The sequence below is a fragment of the Bombyx mori genome, chromosome 24, assembly GCF_030269925.1.
Source record: "Bombyx mori chromosome 24, ASM3026992v2".
Classification (NCBI taxonomy): Eukaryota; Metazoa; Arthropoda; class Insecta; order Lepidoptera; family Bombycidae; genus Bombyx; species Bombyx mori.
Window position 1 is genome coordinate 666875 of NC_085130.1, and position 23817 is coordinate 690691.

Consider the following 23817-nt stretch of genomic DNA (forward strand, 5'->3'; position numbering starts at 1 on the left):
ATTATTTCGAATTTCGATTTCGTTACGCGGCCTAAAGTATCAAACGTTATTGTTTGCCTATTAATTTTAAACTGTAGTGCAAGCTTATTAAAGTTTATTTTAGTATAACATTTAACTTGATTTTAAGGCTTACGTACAAATGTGAGTCAGTTACTGTCAGGGTCAACATATGGCGGAGAGAGACCGTCTGTTCGCCAAATTCCAAGACTCGCGGCGTTATTGTGCTTGTACAAGTTTGTATTGAAAATATTAAAAATAGTTTTGCTGTTTGTAAAGCAAACCGATCATTACTAACAAACGCCAATAAAATTATTATTTATTGGTGAGAAAATGTCCACGTGGCCAATATAAAGAAAATGACTTATGGCTACGCTTTGACTTGTAAATTAATCAAATATTTACGAAAACAAATCATTGGTCTTGTACTATAGTTACTATGTTATATGCAATAACATAGTTTTCATTTTTTTTAAAAAACTTTTGCCTGGGAGAGATTTGTTTTAACGAAAAGATCTCTCATAATAGCAGTTTAGTTGTGTGCGTAAAGTGAATCCGAGTAAAGATATCCCGAGTACTCATACTCAAATAGTTTTTCGAAGAAAAAAATTAACCTCAAAACTGTTTCAAGAAATCAACATTCTCCGAAAGCATCGTGGGCCAATTTAAAAGGAAACCAATATCCGTGATGCTCTCCGAAATAAATGAAGATATAGTGATCAATGAGCACTCCAGTTGACCGCCTACCCGGGGGCACGTAGATTGACTGACGCTTCAAAAGTAGTCGTCGTGGCCTAAGAGATAAGACGTCCGGTGCATTCGTGTTGAAGCGATGCACCGGTGTTCGAATCCCAGGCGGGTACCAATTTTTCTAATGAAATACGTACTCAACAAATGTTCACGATTGACTTCCACGGTGAAGGAATAAAATCGTGTAATAAAAATCAAACCCGCAAAACTATTTTTTTGCGTAATTACTGGTGGTAGGACCTCTTGTGAGTCCGCACGGGTAGGTACCACCACCCCGCCTATTTCTGCCCTGAAGGGTGGGGCAGCCGTTGTAACTATACTTGAGACCTTAGAACTTACATCTCGAGGTGTGTGGTGCATTTACGTTGTTGATTACTATGGGCTCCAGTAACCACTTAACACCAGGTACGCTGTGAGCTCGTCCACCCATCTAAGCAATAAAAAAAAACAGAATCAGAAAAAAAGTGTTACGCTATATACAACGCAACGTCACGAAACAAAAGTTCTGAAACGCTCCAACAAGGCCGCGCCGAGACGAGATGGGAGACCTTCGTTTTGACAACAACATTACCCACGATATCCGCGGTACGAAAGGAAATCATTCATACGTGTACCGCGCAGACACGTTCTGAAGCGTGGGAGAGGAATCTTGTTTATAGTACGTGGAAACGCGAAGGTTCTGCGGAAAAACGCGTTGTTCTTCGTAACGTCTGAGCGGAGCGTTAGACGAGGGTTAGCAGCTGGGGGCTTCGGTGACGTTCATGTGGAGGCAGCGGTACCCAGTACCTGTACAGCCAGAGGTAGCTGATCTGAGGCCTGGTCAGCAGAACGACGATAATACTGCCTCGTTTTGCCACGTACCATCCCACTATGTAATGAGCTCCACTCCACGGTGTTTCCCGAGCGCTATGACATGTCCTTCTTCAAACGAGGCTTGTAGAGAGTATTAAGCAGTAGGCAGCGGCTTGGCTCTGCCCCTGGTATTACTGAAGTCCATGGGCGACGGTAGCCACCACCGCCCTGCCTATTTCTGCCGTGAAGCAGTAATGCGTTTCGGTCTGAAGGGCGGAGCAGCCGTTGTAACTATACTGAGACCTTAGAACTCGTACCTATCTCAAGGTGGCGCATTTACGTTGTAGATGTCTTTGGGGTCCTTAGAACTAGCAATAAAAAAAAATTGCTTGCGCTGTTTCAATAATGAGTTATATTTAAGAACATTGCCATTAAAATAAGAGCCTATTTCAGGATTACTTTCGGTACTAACAAAAGATTATGTAGGTACACTACAGTACAGCTATCATTACGATACTGCGAAAGAGCGCTATTAAAAAAAACCCAACGTTAATTATTCTTCCATACAAACAGCATCGACATGTGACATTGTTCAATAAATCAACATTAACGTTCTTTGAGTTCACGCATTCCTTCGCAGTTGTATCACCGCGGTGTTTAGGTGTCCGCGGACTGCAGCAAGGGCCGTCAGCTAGCGCTGGCAGTGGCATTTGCCGTTACAAGCATAAGGTCGGATGTTTTTACCCCAAATGCGCGTTAAAGTCTTTATACTATAATTTTTACATAAATTATTTCATGTTCATAATGATCCATCATAAAAGTTTATTGTCGACACTATTTCTACCGTGAAGCAGTAATGCGTTTTGGCTTGATGGGTGGGGCAGCCGTTGTAACTATACTCGAGACCTTAAGACTTATATCTCAAGGTGAGTGGCGCATTTTACGCTGTAGATGTTTATGGGCTCCAGTGACCACTTAACACCAGATGGGCTGTGAGCTCGTCCACCCATCTAAGCAATAAAAAAAAATACGTATATGACATAGATAGTTTATACAGTATTGAATTGTAATCAGTAATACCAGGCAGGTTGTTACTACGTAATGTTGCTACTACGATTGAGGAGGAAAACTCGAGAGGGGGCCGGGGTGCGTACTCATTTCCACTTATAAACGTCCGAACACATCAAGATCATTGTAGGATTCCCTCAACTGAATACCGCAATCTAATTAACAAATCGAATCCCCAAGTGGTTCCGAGTAAGGCTTCCCCACCCTTCAAGCCGGACGGTTGTGTTGCGATAGACGAGTGGAGTGGTGCCCAATGAATTTCTCGCCGGATCTTTTTGTGGGTCGCGATTTCGTTCCGATAGTAGATTCGAAGCACTGCTCTTGCTAGGGCAAATTCTTTCAGGTTGAACCCGTGAACTCGCCTACCCGTTGGGGGGTAGATGGGATAGCCTCTCAGGCTATCAACGAATAGGTAGGAGAAAAAAGGGGGCACGACGGCACCGACCGAGCGGGTTCGACAACAATGCTTTCTATTGCCCCCAAGCTGATGACGCGCCAAAATCTTGACGAAGACGGCGTTAAGTTGCTCTTCATTTATTGCAGGTTAATGAGTGCATTGTTATTTTAATTTCCAGATCGTTCAGTCAACTACTAATTAATCTCAAACAATTCGTCATCAACCAAACACAATGGACAGATGACATAATGCCTAAAAAAACAAACTTCAAAGTTTGCATTTAAAATAAATCGGATCCTATTATACGACACGATCTGAATTTTTTTTAAGTGTTCATAATTTACGGGCGGGTACTTTTTTTGGAACTTCTTCTATTTCGTTGTGAACCCTAGTCACAGTTCGCTGTGAGTTAAAAAGATCACACATATATGTAGTAGTGGAATTACAAAGCAAAAAACGAAATAAAAGTACCTAATAGTATATTTTTAAAACCTTTAAGTTGAATGTTTGATTTGTTATTTACATAGACTTTTACTATTTCCCAGCGTAGCCCAAATATAAAACATTAAACTTATATTATTTTTGATTTGGAGTTGTCGTGTCGGATCGTAGAGTCTAAACATGACGGTACATTCGAACCCCTGTCTTCAGCGCGACAATGTAAATGCTGTCATTGTTTACACAGACACGTGCTGACCATCAGCAGGTGACGTCAGGACGTCACGTCATACTGGATTGTTGGAGGATTGTCTAGCAATTGTTTTTGAAACTATATCAAACTTGGTCTATCCTCATTACATTTAAGCCTACAAGTCTAACGCTAGGTTTTTTTTTTTGCTTAGATGGGTAGACGAGCTTACAGCCCCCGTGGTGTTAAGTGGTTACTGACATCTATAACTTAAATGCGTCACCCACCTTGAGACAGATACGAGTTCTAAGGTCTCAGTATAGTTACAACGGCTACGCTGCCCTTCAAACCGAAACGCATTACTGCTTCACGGCAGAAATAGACAGGGTGGTGGTACCCATCCGCGCGGACTCACAAGAGGTCCTACCACCAGTAAAAAAGAAGAATACAAGTTTCGTATAACAACATTTGGCTCGTCAGTCTACTCAGCAATTTCTCCCGCTTGGTGAAAGATCTTTTCTTTGTCGGACCTCTAAAGTCTATCCAGTAGACTAATGGGTAGATATTTGATACAAACTTCTCTGTCGTGTGGGCTAGAACCTCGTTATTATTGGGTTCGAAGGTCGACGAGAATACGAACATGTCGGGCATAGACAGCAACAGAGTCAGGCCACAGCCACTAATCCACTGAACATTCCTTACAAACCTAGTTTAGAGAAGGACAAAAAGCACTCCCTGACAAGACACTGAAAAACCCCGCTACCAATAATATTAATGGCCTGTATGAGTCGTCCATCACAATCAATGATAATAACTCCCGCGTTACCTCGGTGAAGTCTGAGACATCCTAAATGACCTTGACCCTCCGCCCACGACCGAACCGCCGCGCGGATTACATCACAGAGCGCTATATACGTGCACTCGAATCTAGATTTCAGATAGACTATTTGTTAAACACTAATTTTCGCCCACATTCACTCACATCGCACCAAGATTTTAATCAATTTCTCTATTGTTTTATTATTTATATGCTTCAGAAAAATACAGCAGTTAACCTCTTTTGATTTTGTATATCTTCGAAATACGTACAGATACGCTTTAGTACTGAATGATCTATCTCTGTAGTCTCGTGCCCGAGGACCGCTGCGAGGGACACGCGCGAAACCACCGTGGCTACAGAGGAAGTCACAATAAAATTAACGGTATCAACAAATATAAAGTTTATTAATTTATTAAATTCAAAAAATTATCCGTTTCCGCAAAATGGCAACGACACATGCAAATGTAATGTGTTACTGTCGCGGAATATCAATATGTTCACCGGGGAATTGTGACTTCAGTATTCATGTTTTGTAACGTCAAGGTTAATGGGAAAACTTATTTTGGGAGGGCACGGTACAGAATTACAATTACAAGTGACTTTTTTTTTAACATCAACTTTAATATATTTATTGAGAGTTCAAACAAGGCGTGAGGAAGATGGAGTTATACGCAACTCCACTTGAATAACTAAAACAAAAAAACATATGGACGAATTGTTATCAAGAATGTTGTTGTTCGGAACTTGTATAATATATTATTATATGCAAGCTTATCTTGATAATGTCGTAAGCGAGATTCAGGCGTCTGTCAAATATCTTGTGTTGTATGATGGGTACCGCCACAACAGAAAACCTTCCTCTTTAAATCCGTTTCGAATTGAGTAAATTGGGATAACTCATCCTAATATTCAAAATGTGCAAATTTAGAACCCGGGACCGAGGAGGCAGGTGCGAAGCTAAATATAAAGCCGAACACGCACCAGATGCGAGACCGTCGCAGATGCGAGCTAATGATAAAAAAACCAGACCCGATTTCGGAGATCACGAGTGTTCTTTGCAGCTTTTCAAACACCGACCATATTGAATCTTATAAATACTAATATAAAGCCAAATCGAAATATTGTATCAACATCAATGAATAGTGTTCGAACCACACTCCTCACTGGTGGTAGGACCTTTTGTGAGTTCACGCAGGTGGGTACCACCACCCTGCCTATTCTGCCGTGAAGCAGTAATGCGTTTCGGTTTGAAGGGTGGGGTAGTCGTTGTAACTAAACTTGAGACCTTAGAACTTATATCTCAAGGTGGGTGGCGCGTTTACGTTGTGAATGTCTATGGGCTCCAGTAACCAGTTAACACCAGGTGGGCTGTGAGCTCGTCCCTCCATCTAAGCAATAAAAAATAGAAAACTAAGTGGAAGACCGTAGTGTCCTCGTTCAGTCTAAGTCCAAGCACCAGCGCCTTTCGCAACGTGCGCTCACCATGGACCAACAATTTCGTTATATTTTGTTCCCCTACTTAATCGATAGTAGCCTAAAGGGCTATTCCAACTACTGCCGAACGGGTAGGCGGACATTATCATCAAAAATGTCCATTTAAATTTGAAATCCGTAAAGTAATGATACACGTGAGCACGCAAGGAAAGGACACGACCCTCCTATCTGCTTATACCATCTATTTCCAGTTCGGAAGACAGCAGACTTAACTTTTACTCGGGGATGGCCGCAGGATTTTCTAAGCGACAATGCAGAAGTTATCGTCTAATATGGCACAAGGACCACTGACTTGGAAACAGCGAGTTTTACTGGTGGTAGGAGCTCTTATGAATCCGCACGGGTAGGTACCACCACCCTGCCTATTTCTGCCCTGAAGCAGTAATGGGTTTCGGTCTGAAGGGCGAGGGTGCCTTTGTAACTATACGGAGACCTTAAAACTCATGTCTCAAGATGGGTGGCGGCATTTACGTTGTAGATGTCTATCGGCTCCAGTAACCACTTAACACCAGGTGGGCTGTGAGCTCGTCCACCCATCTAAGCAATAAATAAATAAAAAGAGATGGTATGGCTCTAGGGGCCCACGTAGACCCCTACATGCAAAGGTCAGTCCTTTCTTGCTGGCGGTGCGTTCATTAGACAACGATACGGCCGCTCCGTGTGACATCTATTTACCTGAATTATGTGGATATGTAGCGGCCGTGACGTCACACAACAGATGGCGCACCGTCGTGTAAACGTACGGGCCAACACACGACACTTAAACGAAGCGTTAATGAAAATATTTTTATTATTACTGCATTCAAATTACTTAAATGATTCTCATCCTACGAACAGGACTGCGTGACTATTTCACGACAGACGTGGGTAGGACCAAGATAGTAAAACTATAGATTTTAGTTTTATTACGAACAGGTATTTTTTAAGCATGGAAGTCGTTCATAAACACGTTTTAGTTACGTAACTCCATGGTAATTTACGGGACGGGCTTCTTGCTCGTTTGTTAGGGATGTTTCAAAACATGATAGCGAACCTACGACCACTCAACCAAGAGACGCGCTAGCCGCTAGACTATTATCGAGAAGCCGGCGCGTTGCCGTGACACTTACTCGGCCGTATGTTCCGCCCGTGACTCACCTGTTGCAGTTCACGCGACGGATTTACCCTTGTTGTTGTTGTCTCTAGCTACACGATTCGGTATTTCAAATGCACACACTAATATTAGGTATTTACTTACATCGTTTTATTTAATTCAATGTTATTTAGTTGAGTATGTAGTTTTTTGTTGCGCAGACGAGCGATCGAGCTGACGGCCCACCTAGTGTAAAGCGACTGCCAAAATCTTAAAACATCATAACGTTTTACGCCGCCACCCATATCGACACATGAGGTCGAACTGTTTTTTTTTCATGAATGTGAGCTTACTGGTGGCGCGGTCTTTCCAGTTTCACCAGAATAGGTGGGAGAGCAAGGGCTCTCAGCCAGGAGGGGTGGGATTTGCTAACAGCTACCCAAGCGCCTCAAAAGGAGACCTAACTGTTGCTAACCAAATGAATCTACTACCGGATCGTAATCGTGACCCACTGACAAAATCCGGCCAGAAACTCAGCGGACTGATGCATGGTTTAGGTTCGAACTGGTATTCATGCCAGCTTTGCAGAATGAAGTTACTTACCCGTGCAGACTTAAATACCACCTATCACTAATAAAGTCAGTTGACGATCGTAGTTCCTACACTGGTATATCACTCGGAGAGCGTTGCCGCCAATTCTCCGGTCAATCCCTGAGAGGTCTAGCCGTCTATACCGACAGTTAAATTGAATCAACGCAACATGAACCAATTAGCTTCAAACGTCCCGACTGACATATTGGCCATGAGGAAACTTTTTAAATCATTTTTCAATCAGATCAAAAGTGAGTCACGAGATTAAATTGCGAATATATTCTACTCGCGTCTTCAACTAGTCGAAATAAATGTTAGTATAGGCAACCGACATATATAGTCGTTGTGTAGACGACTTAAGTTTTGACGTCGTCGCCGTCGTGGCCTAAAGGATAAGACGTCCGGTGCATTCGTATTTAACGATGCACCGGTGTTCGAATCCCGCAGGCGGGTACCAATTTTACTAATAAAATACGTGCTTAAAAAATCTTCACGATTGTCTTCCACGGTGAAGGAATAACATCGTGTAATAAAAATTATACCCACAAAATTATTTATTTTCCGTAATTACTGGTGGTAGGACCTCTTGTGAGTCCGCACGGGTAGGTACCATCCCGCCTATTTCTGTCATGAAGCTGTAATGCGTTACGATTTCAAGGGCGGGGCAGCCGTTGTATTGTAAATACTAAGACCTTAGAATTCATACCTCTATGGGCTCCGGTAACCACTTAACACCAGGTGGGCTGTGCGCTCGTCCACCCAAAAAATTGAAGTATACAAGTATCGCTCTTTATTGACGCGAACAACTTGGTGACGTCACGTCTTGCTTATATTAATATTACAGGCTGAAGCACATACCCCATCCCACCCTTCTGACCCCTAAATATGAATGTAGGGTGAGCCAGGAAAACAGTGACAACAACGCTGTTTAGGAACTACGCGTAGCCATCAGGATGTTTAGTGCGAATTTATTACCGTTCTCGATAGCGTAAAAGTTAACTCATATTTGTATGGAACGGGATCGTTTGCCTACGTTTGCCGTTAGGGGGCACTGTTCCAACTACATACAAAATTTGGTTAACTTTTACGCTATCGAGAACGTTAAGAAACTCGCACTAAGCACACAGTACTCAATATCAGCGAATCACTGCTCTTACTAGAGCTAGTGTTAGCAACGTCCTCAGGTTAGAGCCCCGTGAGCTCACCTACTCGCCCGGTTACGTTGGCATAACCCTCTAACAGGTTACCAACCACATAGGTATAAAAAAAGTACTCAAGATCAATGCTAAAGGAAATTGGGTATTAAAATATACTACCATTTCTACTACTAAACTATCTACTATTCACTAAACTAAAGCGTCTGTGAACTGCCACGTAAAACACATAAAAACACAAAATAATGTATTTTTGTTCAACAAAGGTACACTGTTGTTTGTTTCAGTTTAGTTTCGTATAATTTTTCCGTAAAAACCATAAACCGTAAGTAATTCTTATTATAGAAAATGTCATCATCGCCAGCTCATGCGAATAATTGAATAATTGTCGATAATGTAGCGAACATTAAATTATGAAAACTTAGGTGACTCGATTTTACGTTCTTGGATTTAATTAATCCGTTTATTTTTATGGTGAAGGTTCACACTGCCATCTAGCATCGAATATCGGTACTATCTCAAAACAGTTCCTTGTGTTTGCGTTAACCGTTTGATAGATGGCGCTGTTATCAATTTAATTTTAAACTCTGTTTTGATTGGCTCATTAATTTACTAAAGTTCATGCAAAGGCGTCGTTCATTTCACGTCGTCAAAATTCGTCCATAATCTTTGACACTTCATTATTAAGATTTTACAAAAACAAAAATACTATTTCCGAATACTTTTTTATACATTACATTTAAACTCATCAGCACCTACTAAAGAATAAAAAGAGGCAATGGTTTAAGAAACAGAAGGATGAAATATTAGTAAGCTGTTTTGTCATTATCTGCTTACATGTACGTGTTAACTATACTTACCAAGGTGTATATTTTAATAACCGCCTCACGCACTCACCTGAAATGAATGAAGAAGAAACCGGTTAGTGAAAACATACTTGTGCACAGTTGTAAGGTAAGTACCTACGTTTGTAATACAGGTTTGAATACAAGTGGCGCCCAACACGGTACTAACAAACGCATTTTGTGTTGATGTTGGTGTTGACTGTTTGATCCATCAAGGCCCATGAGATCGTCCGCTCGGGAAGGGGACATGACCACCATGTTTGTCTGAGGAATACTTATTTGAATCTGAGACTAGACAAAAGCTATATGAAATTCCTTTTAAATAAATATATTTTTAAATATAAGACCTTAGCCGCGTTGTTTGAAATTGATAAAATTTAAAGTATTAAATTAAAATTGCATTAGACTTTGGAATTGGTTTGATAGAAATCGCGCCAGCCCGTAGTAACAACATTTCTAAACTGAGAACTTTACGTTAAAAAATAATAGTTTAAAAAAACTAACAAAATACTCTTTTATAGAAACTAAAAAACTAAAAAATAAAAAATCAATTTTAATAAATTTGAATTAAAAATAGTGTAAGAAAAAAAATGATTTTATTGTCAAAAAAAAGCGTGGGGTGCATGGTCTAAGTACCTAGTTATAAATATTTTATGAACAGATATGAGCAGAAGGGTTATTTTGATAATATCCTGAAAAGCACCCCACGCTTTTTTACAATAAAATCATTTTTGCTTACAATATTTTTAATTCAAATTTATTTTCTATTTTTTAGTTGGATTTTCTATAAAATTATATATATTTTGTTAGTTTTTTTAAACTATTATTTATTTTTCATTTTTAGTTGAACTTAAATTTTTAAATTTTTTTTAAATATTGAATTGTCTTACGGTCAAGTATACCAAATTTCGAGTTAATCCGACGTTTTGAAGGGGGTCAAAATCATGTTCACAGATTCCGTTACAAACATACATACATACGTCTGAAGCTAATAAAAGCTTATTAAAAAATTACGACAATTTTTTATTTTATTTACATTACTGTTATAAATTAATTATACCCTAACTATACAAATTATTCATGCGTCTAATATGTTTTTTTTTGCAACCTCAGCTGAAGCCACCCATGGCATCGATTTTCCATTAAGTAATGTAATTCTTGAATCGCCTGCTACAAAATAGATATTGGGCGGTATTCGTTTCTTAATACAAAGATTGGTTAGACGATTTTCAGATATTGTAATTTTTCCGATCCAGTGGTAGATTCTGCAGAGCACTGCTCTTGCTAGGGTTAGTGTTAGCAAATTATCTCAGGTTGAGCCCGTGAGCTCACCTACCCGACAGCGCGTAGCTGGAATATCCTTTTAAGTTACCAGCGTAGGGGAAAAAAAGACAATGTAATTGGTACCTATTATTATCTATACGCTGTTCTACATCATATTATTCATTATAACGACACGCATTTCACATTACGCATCTTTAAAGCAAACTTGAATTGCATTAAGTGAGGCGATGACGTATACAGACGACTTAGTGATTAGCATGGAACCAGCTGACCTCAAAGCCGCCGCCTAACTTGAGACATGAGGTCGATATCTCAAATGCACTGGTACAAGAACTAGCCTATATATCAGTCCAGTACAAATCCTGCCTGGAGAAACACTGTAGGTGTTAGTCACTTCGAGTATCATAATAATTTTGAGATAGGTTCCTAAAAAAAACGAAAATTCTAATCTGCAATCCAGTGAGGTTAGACTTTAGTAAGAGTTGTTTGCATAGAACCCGAGCGGCCTTGGAGCGACGAACCGACCAATGCTTTTAATTAAAACGCGGGTAGATTGATTGAAGAGAATCAATGAATGGCAAATAGAATTCCTTTTTTTTTCTCTTATGAATAGCGCCAAGAGCATTGTTGATATTCAGATAGAATATCAACCAAAGGAGACAGTTTAGGACGTGTGACTTCCTGCGACACAAAGCTACACGCCTCTTGTGTTCTATCTGACGTGCTCCTTGTTAATTTTGCAGTCTAGTTGTAAAGATAATGAAATTGCATTAGTGACATTTTCAAGATAAATTTACTTAGATAGAAGTTCCGAAAAAGAATATTCGAACAGAAAATTGGTTATTTATTTATTAATAACCAATTACTTAGATCAGTGATTCCCAAAGTGGTCTATATCGACCCCTAGGGGTCTATGACAAACTGCAAGGGGTCTACGTCAGCGAAAAAAATTTGGGTGTCCACGACAGTGGATCTCAACACATACACTGATAGTACCTATTTACTTACATCATACTATCTTATAATATCAAGACATCATTAGCCGAGAAGATTTAAGATTAACCCTTACAAAATTGACGCCAAATGTTGATAATTAATTATTAATTAATACGTGAAGCAAAAACTTTGTATCACTTTTTACGAAAATTGTGAAAAAAAATTTAATCGAATTTCGACTACTGCGGGACCTCTAGTTAATTATTAAAGCATCAGGTTCATCCTTCTCACTAAAAATATTGACTTATTGCTTATGTTATTTTATTTATAGTTTATTTTATATTTATTTTATGTTACGTATATTTTACATAACAGATCCAACATTTTATTTTGAGTAGTTTTAATTTAAATTCAATTAATAAATGTATAAATTAACATGTGTTTTTACTTTAAGTTTTTAACACTAAACTGTACTACAGTTAGAAATTTACAGGAAATCAATATCAGGGAAATAGGGGGTCTACCCAACACGGAAAAACATGGCAAGGGGTCTACGACACAAAAAAGTTTGGGGAGCTCTGACTTAGATAGTTCGATGAGCTCACGGCCCACTTGGTGTTAAGTGGTTACGGTAGCCAGACACCTACGACGTTAATGCCGCCACCCACCTTGAGACAAGAGTTCTAAGGTTTTAATTTTTACAGTAAAATGACTACCCCACCCTTCAAACCCAAACGCATTACTGCTTCACGGCAGAAATAGGCGAGGCGGTGGTACCAACCCGTGCGGACTCATAAGAGGTCCTACTACCAGTAATTACGCAAACTATATTTTCGCGGGTTTGATTGTTATTCTTTCACCGTTGCATCGCTTGATACGAATGCACCGGGCGTCTTATCCTTTAGGCCACTATTATTTCTAAGATGCACCAATATGTCAAATAGCCTAGTTTTGACGTAACATTTGCCGATATCTAAAACATAAAGCCGAAAAATAGAATGACAACATTTTACATCGGGGATATCTGCGAGCTCTGTTATTACGCTTTCCAACGTAAGGCACTAACTAGGGCTTCGCGACTGAAATAGATTCGGATTCGGTACCGGTACGTGCCCTACAACTCTTCAGAATCAGTTTATTATACGTATGATTTATAACTAAATAGTTGATCATAAAATCCCAGACATTCCTTTTAAACGTCCATTCACAATTGGTACACTGACCCGCTTGCAAGCTACAGCCGACAGGCGTCAATCGACACACGCAACAAATCTATTTTTAGCCTTTATTACCTTGTGTTTGAGCTGCTTTTAGGGAGAAAATTGCGCAATAGTTTCTTTAAACACGGGGACGGGATGCGGATCATTCGGAATATAAATTGAATTGTCGGGAAAGTTTACAAAATTAATGATAGTTTAAAGCGTGGGGTGCTTTTCAGGATATTATCAAAATACCCCTTCCACTCATATCTGTTCATAAAATATTTATAACTACTGATACCATGCACCCCACGCTTTTTTTATAATAAGAAAATTTTTTCTTACACTATTTTTAATTCAAATTTATTAAAATTTATTTTCTATTTTTTTGTTGGATTTTCTATAAAAGCGTATTTTGTTAGTGTTTTTTAAACTATTATTTATTTTTCATTTTTTTGTGGAATTTCAATTTTTTTTTTATATTGAATTTTCATCGGTCCTTAATAAGTATACCAAATTTCGAGTTAATCCGATGTTTTAAAGGGGGTCAAAAACATGTTTTTTTTTTATTGCTTAGATGGGTGGACGAGCTCACAGCCCACCTGTTGTTAAGTGGTTAGTGGAGCCCATAGACATCCACAACGTAAATGCGCCACCCACCTTGAGATATAAGTTCTAAGGTCTCAAGTATAGTGAGTGACAAAGGCTGCCCCGCCCTTCAAACTGAAACAATGCGTTTCAGTTTGAAGGGCGGGGCTTCACGGCAGAAATAGGCAGGGTGGTGGTACCTACCCGTGCGGGCTCACAGAACGTCCGACCGCCAGTAAGAGTTACCCGATACTTACTAACGGGTCTAATAAGAACGTCCAGCATCTATAAATTGAATAAATTTAGGAATCATTTTAATTTGGGTCCTGGCTGCGTGCGCCGTCGAACCTACCAGTGATCTGTAGTTTGTCAGCAGTAAGACTCCTCAACAGTCGTTTGATGCTGCGTCGCCGCCGCACCCCGCCCGTCTCCTCCGCCCCGCTCATGTCGGCACTATCCTCGCTAATACATCACTCATCTCTCAAACTCACTCTTAATCAATTATAACTTTGGCTATTGGTCATATTTTTTTTGTGCTGTGTTAATTTCTGGGAAAGTTTCTTCGCGATATTGATTGAAGTTAATGTTTGAAATATTCCGAATGTTAGCTTTCATTATTAAAGGCCAAACGTGTACGGTTCATCTAATACTAGCTAATACTAGCGACCCGCCCTCGCTTCACTTCGGAAACTGTAATTTATTATTGATTTCTTCACTATTTAATGGATGTTATTATACATAATTATAAACCTTCCTCTTCAATCACTCTATCTATTTAAAAAAACCGCATCAAAATCCGTTGCGTAGTTTTAAAAGATTTAAGCATACATAGGGACAGAGAAAGCGACTTTGTTTTATACTATGTAGTGATTACAAATCTGAAGAGTTTGTTTGTTTGAGCGCGCTAATCACAGAAACTACTGTTCCGATTTTTAAAATTCTTTCAGTGTTAGATAGCCCATTTTTTGAGGAAGGCTATAGGCTATAACATCACGGTAAGACCAATACAAGTGGAGCACCAATAAAGAATGTTTCAAAATAGGGGCTTAAATAGCTCCTTAACATTCTACAATTCAAAAATATTTTCACTTTCTACGTAAATGAAGTGGGGAGTAAAATTTAGCGTTATGCCAAAGTAACTAGCTAGTATAAGTATATTGTTGTCGAAGACGGGTGCATAAGTCGTTTTAAGGAAAACGGTTCTCGCCGCCGACAACCACAAAGTACCTACTTAAGCCTCGTTCGAAAAGGGCTAGTTTCCACAGTCGAACACGTTCCGAACGTGATCCAAGTGGTCCTAAGTAACAATGGGTATGAACTCAACGGAGATGAAAAGTAGTGTTCATCTCGAACTAAATTCATTGAAACTATATTGACGACTAGCTGTGCCGGCAGACTTCGTAGTGCCTCAATCGATAAATAAAAGACCTAAACTTTTGTATTAAATAAACTTAAAACAAACAAAAGGAATACGTCCGACGGGGGACACATCAAAGGGAACACAAAATTGTTATTTTTATTTAATTCCGAGGATTTTTATATTTATCTACCTTTTAAACCTTCTCTGAACTTCCACAAATAATTCAAGACAAAAATTGGCCAAATCGGTCCAGCCGTTCTCGAGTTTTAGCGAGACTAACGAAGAGCAATTCATTTATATATATATAGATAGAAGATAGATAGATAAAGAGAGCCAAAGATCTCATATAAAACATATTATCTAAAGACAACTAACAAGACATTAACAGCAAATTACTTTTATCCCGATGATCCTTGTTAGAGAATTGGGCCGGACTAATATATTGTATTATCTTCGGTCCTTGATACGTGTTCAAAATTTCAAGTGAATCGGACGTTTTGAAGTTGGCGGTACGTTGAAAGATTTCGCTCTATTAATAGAAAGAAATACAGAATAACTCTTGAAGAAAAACCATTACAATATGTTGCAAACCCATACTCAACTGTATAGAACTGGATCCACATATAGGAAAATATTCTATCAATTCATCTGTACACTGCGCATCAGCAAAAAACTTAACGAATGAAAATTGCCTTGTCGATGCTAAGTCGCATAAAGCTTTGCTGTAAACATTGCTCTCATTCCAGAGCCTTTCAGTCGGATAAAAATGAACATTTCCCGTGACTTTCTCCTAGTTTCCTATTGTCACGCTGTCGATGTTACTGCAGAAAGCTAATGTCATGATAATGTCAGAGCTAACGGAAAAACCTGAGGAATAATGTCACAGTACGAATGAATAAACAACACGGCTTTTATCTTAGTGTGGGTGGGTACAGCACACGCACACTAAAATACACATTTATATATATTTTTACTTCTATTTTATTTCACGATAGTTGCGGATTCAATGTATGTATTTAACAAGTTTTGTAATTTGTAATTGTTTACTCTTCACTCGTGAAGAAGATGAAATTATTTGCTGATTGGTGATTTGCTGATTGCTGATATTATGCTGATAGCCTTGAGAGGCCATTTCAGCGTTGTCCTAGCGTGTAGGTGAGCTCTCTGGGCTCAAGCCGGAGTGTTGCTAACACTGGCCCTACCAAGAGCAGTGCTTCGCAGAATCTACCATCGGATCGGAAACGCGACCCACTGAGAAGATCCGGCGAGAAACTCAGTGGGCGAACTGCCTGTGGGATTCGAACGCCGACACAGTGGCATCGCTCTAGGTATACCAGTGCAAGGCAGCCCCATCTTTTAATCCACGTTGACTACATATTCCACGCCATTACATATATATACTTTATTGAAACTATTAGATAACGTTCAATAAAAACCCACAGTATGTAGGTATAATTTTTAAATTTACATTTAAAATACACGACTACACCTCGTCGAAGGTGAAAAAGCGGCCAAATTCGCATTTTCATGGTCTCTGCCTCCTCGCTCGCGGGACGTTAGCGATTTTCGTTGACATTTTTAAATGAAATCAGGTCACTAAGTTCCCGCCCCCAAATATACCGCAGGCAACGCACGCTTCGGAGAAGATCAGGCCTTTACACTTCAATGACTAACACAGTCTTTCGAGATTAATTATTCAACAGTGGATGCTTTTCAGGGCTTATACATCTATATATATAAAAATGAATCGCTGTTCGTTAGTCTCGCTAAAACCCGAAAACGGCTGGACCGATTTGGCTAGTTTTGGTCTTGAATTATTTGTGGAATCCAGAGAAGGTTTAAAAGGTAGATAAATATGACAAATGCTCGGAAATAAATAAAAATAACAATTTTGTTTTTCCTTTGATATGTCCTCCCACGTCGGACGGATTCCCTTTGTTTGTTTTAAGTTTATTTTATACAAAAGCTTAGGTCTTTTATTTACCGATTGAGGCACTACAAAGTCTGCGCGGGTTAGCTAGTTATATTATAATTTTAAGAGTAAGATAGACTTTTGTATTTTTTATTTCACTTTATTATTGTATAGCTAACTTTTACGCTATCGAGAACGTTAAAAAACTCGCACTAAGCACACTGATCTCCCAAACAATGAATAACGGTATGAATATTTATTTTATGATTGAGTTTCGACCTTCACTGCAAGTTGCACTTTATAAATGATATTACTATCTGATAACCAACGGTACGGTCTTATCGTTATGTGTGGTGCCCCGTACACAATCAGAAACCGATTCCCTACAAGAGCATATTTACATAAATGAAAAACGTTAAGCTTTGAAATGTTCCAAGGTATTGGTAGTATACTTTAAAATAATAATTAAAAAAAAACAGATTTTATTCTGTTTTCACGAGTCGTAGGTATTATTATACTAGCATTACTTTCACTGTTTAATGTCGTATTTATTATTTTAATTCTATATTAACTTTTCAAACCATACAGTTTTCGTGATGACGGATGACTTGATAAAAAAATAACGATTTTATTTAGCACGTTCATGGGACGATAATTTCAGTTTAAAAAAACGGTTAAACTAAAACACAGCTAAAAATTAAAACTAATATAAACTGTATTGTGATTTAGTTAATTATTATTACAGGCACAAATCAGCCCTTCGTGTAAACAAAATATCGTGCCATATCTATGCTTAATGTGACCATACGCCCCGATTTGGGCGGGACAGTCCCGGGCATTCTGTCCCGCTGTCTCCAGTGAGGCCGACGTAATTCCGCTTTTGCAAACAGACCAAACGATAAATTTATTTTTCAATTCAACACAGAGCTAGAAGAGTTTAAATGGGCTAATTTAACAAAAGAGGTACACACTATGACAGAGTACTAACAATTTTTTGTTTAGTGCTTTGATTCTTTTGTATTATTCTATCTTCTATAAGAAAATACTTGAATATTTTTTTATTGCTTAGATGGGTTGACCAGCTCACAGTCCACCTGGTGTTAAGTGGTTACTGGAGCCCATAAACATCTACAACGTAAATGCGCCACCCACCTTGAGATTTAAGTTCTAAGATCTCAGTATAGTTACAACGGCTGCCCTACCCTTCAGACCGAAACGCATTACTGCTTCACAGCAGGAACAGGCAGGGCGGTGGTTCCTACCCGCGCGGACTCACAAGAGGTCCTACCACCAGTAGTAAAGCACTAAATACTTTTTTTAATTATATAATTCCGCAGATGTCCCGCTTCGACAAAATAAATTAATGGTCACGTTATCTATAGTACGTACGTACGTCCTAGTACGACCCCTAGTGCCGATGACACGTCCGACAAAGCCCTTTGATCTCACACCGGCTGCTCCCTTCCTAGCGGCTACTGAGGCTGTTCCGGTCAATGAACCCGCTACCTATGATATTATAATTATGGTGACCAATAGATGTATTTTGTTTTACAGCCTTTCACTGCAAAAAATGCAAGAATCTAACACGAACAATAAAGTAGTCGTTATTTTTTTATTGCTTAGATGAGTGGACGAGCTCACAGCTCACCTGGTGTTAAGTGGTTACTGGAAGCCATAGACATCTACAACGTAAATGCCACCACCCACCTTGAGATATAAGTTATAAGATCTCAATATAGTTACAACGGCTGCCCTACCCTTCAAAGCCGAAACGCATTACTGCTTCACGGCAGAAATAGTCAGGGCGGTAGTACCTACCCGCGCGGACTCACAAGTGGTCCTATCACTACTAATTACGCAAATTATAATTTTGCGGGTTTGATTTTTATTACACGATGTTATTCCTTCACCGTGGAAGTCAATCGTGAACGTTTGTTGAGTACGTATTTCATTAGAAAAATTGGTACCCGCCTGAGATTCGAACACCGGCGCATCGCTCAACAAGAATGCACTGGACGTCTTATCCTTTAGGCCACGACGACGACCATTGTTAAATTATGAAACCTGCTGGATTTGGTAGCAATACAACCAGACACTAAAACCACTTCTATATTTTTGCCACCGGGTTCGTTGGATTTGACAGATGGTATTTGAGATTTCAAGTGTTTACTTCATACCCAAAGATTACAAATGTCTCAAGTTTGGAGCGACAGCCATTTACTTTGTGTTGTCTATGGCCTTCACTAACACTACAAGAACAAGCGGCCGTGAGAATGTTTGTCTATTCCACGATCTTGAATTAAGAAAGGCCATTCCTCCAAAGTCAAGATCGTCACTCATAATTTAATAATAAAAAAACAACATTACAAATCATGACACGGCAAAATTCCATAATTATTTTTTTTTAATATATATTTCACACTAAAATTATAAATCATCTCAGATTGTAATTTACGACGTAAAAAGAAACTACTTTATAATTTTTCGGACAATATTTATCAGCAGTTTATTATAATATCAACCTTTGTACGCTCGCGATAGAAAGTGTTTAAGTAATGCTTCATTTTTATTATAAAACAGAGCATTTGTTACAGAATGCATTCATAAGAAAAGTGTTATTTAGTTTCGGATTTAGTGCGTTTATTGTTGGTCATCGTTTTGTCGATTACAACACTTTTACGGTTGAAGGCGTTTTAATGACTACAATCCATAAAATAATGTTTGATATATCGAGGGGTAAAAGGCTATTCGGTTTAAGCGATATTTCGCTTAATAAGCGACATTTATCTTTATAATACGCACTCCACCAAGCTACAGAACGGGATCGATGGAGACAGCTGGTTGACGGAATCGGACGGAGTCACGATCCTCAGCAGATCTTTATAATTAAAGGTCCGTTTTATTTGGTATTATTATCAACAATTCTATGTTTTTAATTGAACTTCAATTAAGTCTACTCCATTCAAATAGCTCAAGAAGTTGTTCTGTTATGATATTTTTTCAAAATTTTAAACTTCAAATGGCTCTCCTGTACAGTTGCCAAAATGTCGCTTAAGCCGAATAAACTTTCACCACACGACATTATGATTACGCGTGTGTTCCATCTAACTTACAAACTAATACTTGGGCTTGAGAAAGCACATATATCAGTCGGTACTAATTATGAAGGACACATCAACGCACGTCCACGCACCAACGCGTCTAGTACCATAGAGCCTGACGTCAAGAAACGTTTGTTTACCATATGCAGCTACAGATTTCTCGAATACTTCGGACACATTGACCGAAATGGTAAAGAATGCCACAAAGAACGTAAAAAACTGGTAAAAAGGTACAAAAACAAACCCCGACGACGCACTCCCGTTGGCTGGAATAATCATACAGTCGAGGTTAGACCGCAGACATTCCATTTTAATAGGAAACCAGTCTATGGTAATCCTTCTATGTAGAAGTATTGAGAACACCCAGGAAACGAGAGAGGAGAACATTACAATAAATAATAGTTTAAAAAAACTAACAATATACGCTTTTATAGAAAATCCAACTAAAAAATAGAAAATAAATTTTAATAAATTTGAATTAAAAATAGTGTAATAAAAATGATTTTATTGTAAAAAAGCGTGGGATGCTTTTCAGGATATTATCAAAATAACCCTTCTCTACTCATATCTGTTCATAAAATATTTATAACTACTGATACCATGCACCCCACGCTTTTTTTTACCAGAAAATCATTTTTTATTACACTATTTTTACTTCAAATTTATTATAATTTATTTTCAATTTTTTAGTTTTTTAAACTATTATTTATTTTTCATTTTTTAGTTGAATTTAAATTTTTTCAATATTTATTTTCAATAAAAAAATTTAATATTGAATTGTCACCGGTCCTTAATAAGTATACCAAATTTCGAGTTAATCCAACGTTTTGCAGGGGGATCAAAATCATGTTCAAAGATTCCGTTACATACATACACACGTACGTCTGAAGCTAATAAAAGCTTATTAAAAATTATATAAGATTCGTTAACAAAACACTTTTCGCGGCGAGTGCACACGCCGGCCCGCGAACAGACGAGCCTGGCGTTCGGCCAACAAATGTTTAATATGTTGCCGCGCTGCATTATACACCGCGTGGATCTAATCACATACATTAACTGATCTATATCACCGTTTCAGTTGGGATTGGCGCTAAAATATTTACAGTAATAACTAAGTCCGGCTTCGTATACATTCAGGAAATTCTTTTTCGCACACGCATTTCAGAGAAATCTTTTCATTTCATTACATTTCGTTTCTCTGCTAGTTTCAATAGTTTTGTCTTGTTCACATGCGAAGTAAGACACAATGAAAGAAGGAGAAGAAAAACGACTGACAGATTTCTTTTAAATCATCCCCACCTTTGTTAAAGTCATAATTTAAATTGAGGCTTTTAATTATTAAATCTGTTTTGTATTATAATAATTTGGAAAAGAAATCCTGACTTTCGTCGCTAAGTTATTTTTAAAACAACCAACAGTTAAAAAACATGTCTTCAAAATCAAGTTCAAGTTATGACATGTCCTTTTTGAATTAGTTCTAAAAAGTCCTTAATATGGGGCAGACAGTGATTTGGCTTGCCGTGGGTGATGTCCATGGTCGTTCGAGACTACATTTGATCCGATACGCTATATATTTCTGCCTTCGATAGCAATAAAGTACGCCAGGTTTAAGCCCCGTGAGCTCACCTACTCGCCCGGTTACGCTGATATAACCTCTCAAGGCTATCAGCTTAGATAAGAAATTATTATGGCAATAAAATTGCCGATTTCCGAATATTAAAATAAAATGTTTCTGTAATGATTTAATGAAATGTTCGCCACATTGGCTCCAGTATCATAATACCGCAGTGTAAGCAAGTTGTATTGCAGATCGTTGGTCTAAATAGGGGTTGAAATATCAATCAAGTAGAATTCAAGTCAATAATACAGTAGACAGTGAAGTGTTTGGGGCGCGGGTGGAGCCTGGCGCTTCGCCAGCTGGTCAAGGTCGAGCGTAAAGCTACGGGCACACGATACAACCGGAGACGTTACGTGGCGTGATACGAGCAAGGTCGCGCTGTGTTTTTTTTTATGATTGAAGAACTACTGTTGGCCTGGAGGCCTTTCCAGTTTCACCAGGACAGTTGGACAAGCAAGGCTCAGCCAGGTGGGGTGGGATTTGCTAAAGCCACCCGACCGCCTCCGAAGGAGACCTAACAACTCAAGAGCAGCTGCTTCGCGAATGAATCTACTACCGGATCGGAATCGCGACCCGCTGAGAAGACCCGGCGAGAAACTCAGCGGGCTGATGCATGGGGGCCGCCGTGTTGCTACACAATGCCTTGCACCGACAAGTGATCGCCCAAAGAAATATGAAAATATACATTAAATTATCGAGAAAAAAACCTTAAAATGAACCTTAACTGACATAGCTTTTTTTTACCGATTTAAACATATATTTTTTTCGATAATATCCTCTTTATGTCTGTATTTGGTAATATCTCCATCAAATATCAACTAAGATCGTTGTTTTTATCATTATTCTATAACTATAAATTTTAACTAACAGTGCCTAAATAATTTAGAAGCCATTGAAATATTATAACAAAAAAAAAAAATGTATCTTATTTATTTTTTATTGCTCAAATCAGTGGACGAGCTGGGCAGCTCTGGCCTTAAATGGTTACCGGATCCCATGGACATCTACAACGTAACTTCCGCCATTCGGTTTGAGACATGAGCTCTAAAATCTCAGTTTTACAGTACAACCAACGGCTGCCCTATCCGTCAAGCCGAAACGCATTAATAATTTTACGTATATTTTCATATTTTTCGCGCGGTCACTTATCGCTGGAAAGCGCTGTATAGTTAATTAATGCACATGACAGCACATGATTAATGAAAAAAAAAGAAACCTTGCATCTATAAGAGTATTATTTTTCCATTGCACTAGATGGACGAACGAAATCACGGCTCACGTGGTGCTAAGTGTGTACACAAGTCCATAAATACAATCTGATCTTGACTAATCTCAATTAAAATCAAAATGTTTTTATTCAAGTTTAACATCTATACTTCTATATCTATACTAATATATAAATCTACAATGGTTTTTACGGACGTTCCGTTATAACTACTGAACCATGCTTCCGATTGACTTGAAACTTGGTATCCATGTAGAAAATACATGTACTTAATTGACAGGCTAATATTTATATGAGTGTTGGACTCCCTAATAATAATGACAATAAATAATAATGTTAATTTTAAATGCCCAGCGAAGCGGGCGAGTACGGCTAGTTTGCTAATAAATCATCGCGACTTCAACATTGATTGCATATGGACTGCCTCACCCTTCGGGACACAAAGCTGCTGCAGGTCAGAAATAGGCAAGGTTGTACTTATTATTGACAGTATCAGTGCCAAACAACATCACAGAGAACTATGACCGCTATTCCAAGTTTTCACGGTAGGCAGCGGCTTGGCTCTGCCCCTGGCATTGCTGAAGTCCATAGGCGACAGTAACCACTCACCATCAGGTGGGCCGTATGCTCGTCTGCTTACAAGGGCAATGGCAAGAACCACCCAATTTACATAGCGCTGGATCCCAGTCTTCCAGAACCGGAACCGTTCGCTTCGGGACCAGTGCGTATTCCCGATCTGAGAAACGTACGGCAGACCGTAAAGACAATTAACTAAGAGCTCGTGTGTACACGTGCTTAGAGAATGAACGAATTTGTGTTTTATTTACGAAACAAAACAGACGTTTTGTAATGTAAAAGAATTCACGTAATGTGCGCTCGTTAGAGCGTCTGATCGAAAATTCTCTTTCAATTTAATTCTGTATTTTCAAAATAAAAATGCAGTTAAATCTAAATTCACTTAAACGTTTACCGAATTGAATTAAATC

General features: G+C 38.7%; 1 protein-coding gene and 1 long non-coding RNA gene across 7 annotated transcripts in view; both read right to left on the reverse strand.

Annotated features, from left to right (window-relative positions):
• LOC101742925 (rho guanine nucleotide exchange factor 11) overlaps window positions 1–23817 on the reverse strand; it is a 167082-nt gene that overhangs the window by 62249 nt on the left and 81016 nt on the right. The gene's annotated exons all lie outside the window — the stretch shown is intronic.
• The window catches only part of LOC134201228 (uncharacterized), a 29174-nt gene continuing 19486 nt past the window's right edge, over window positions 14130–23817 (reverse strand). Inside the window, exon 2 of the long non-coding RNA XR_009976415.1 lies at window positions 14130–14305. This is a non-coding gene — a long non-coding RNA (uncharacterized LOC134201228). The remainder of the gene's footprint in view (window positions 14306–23817) is intronic.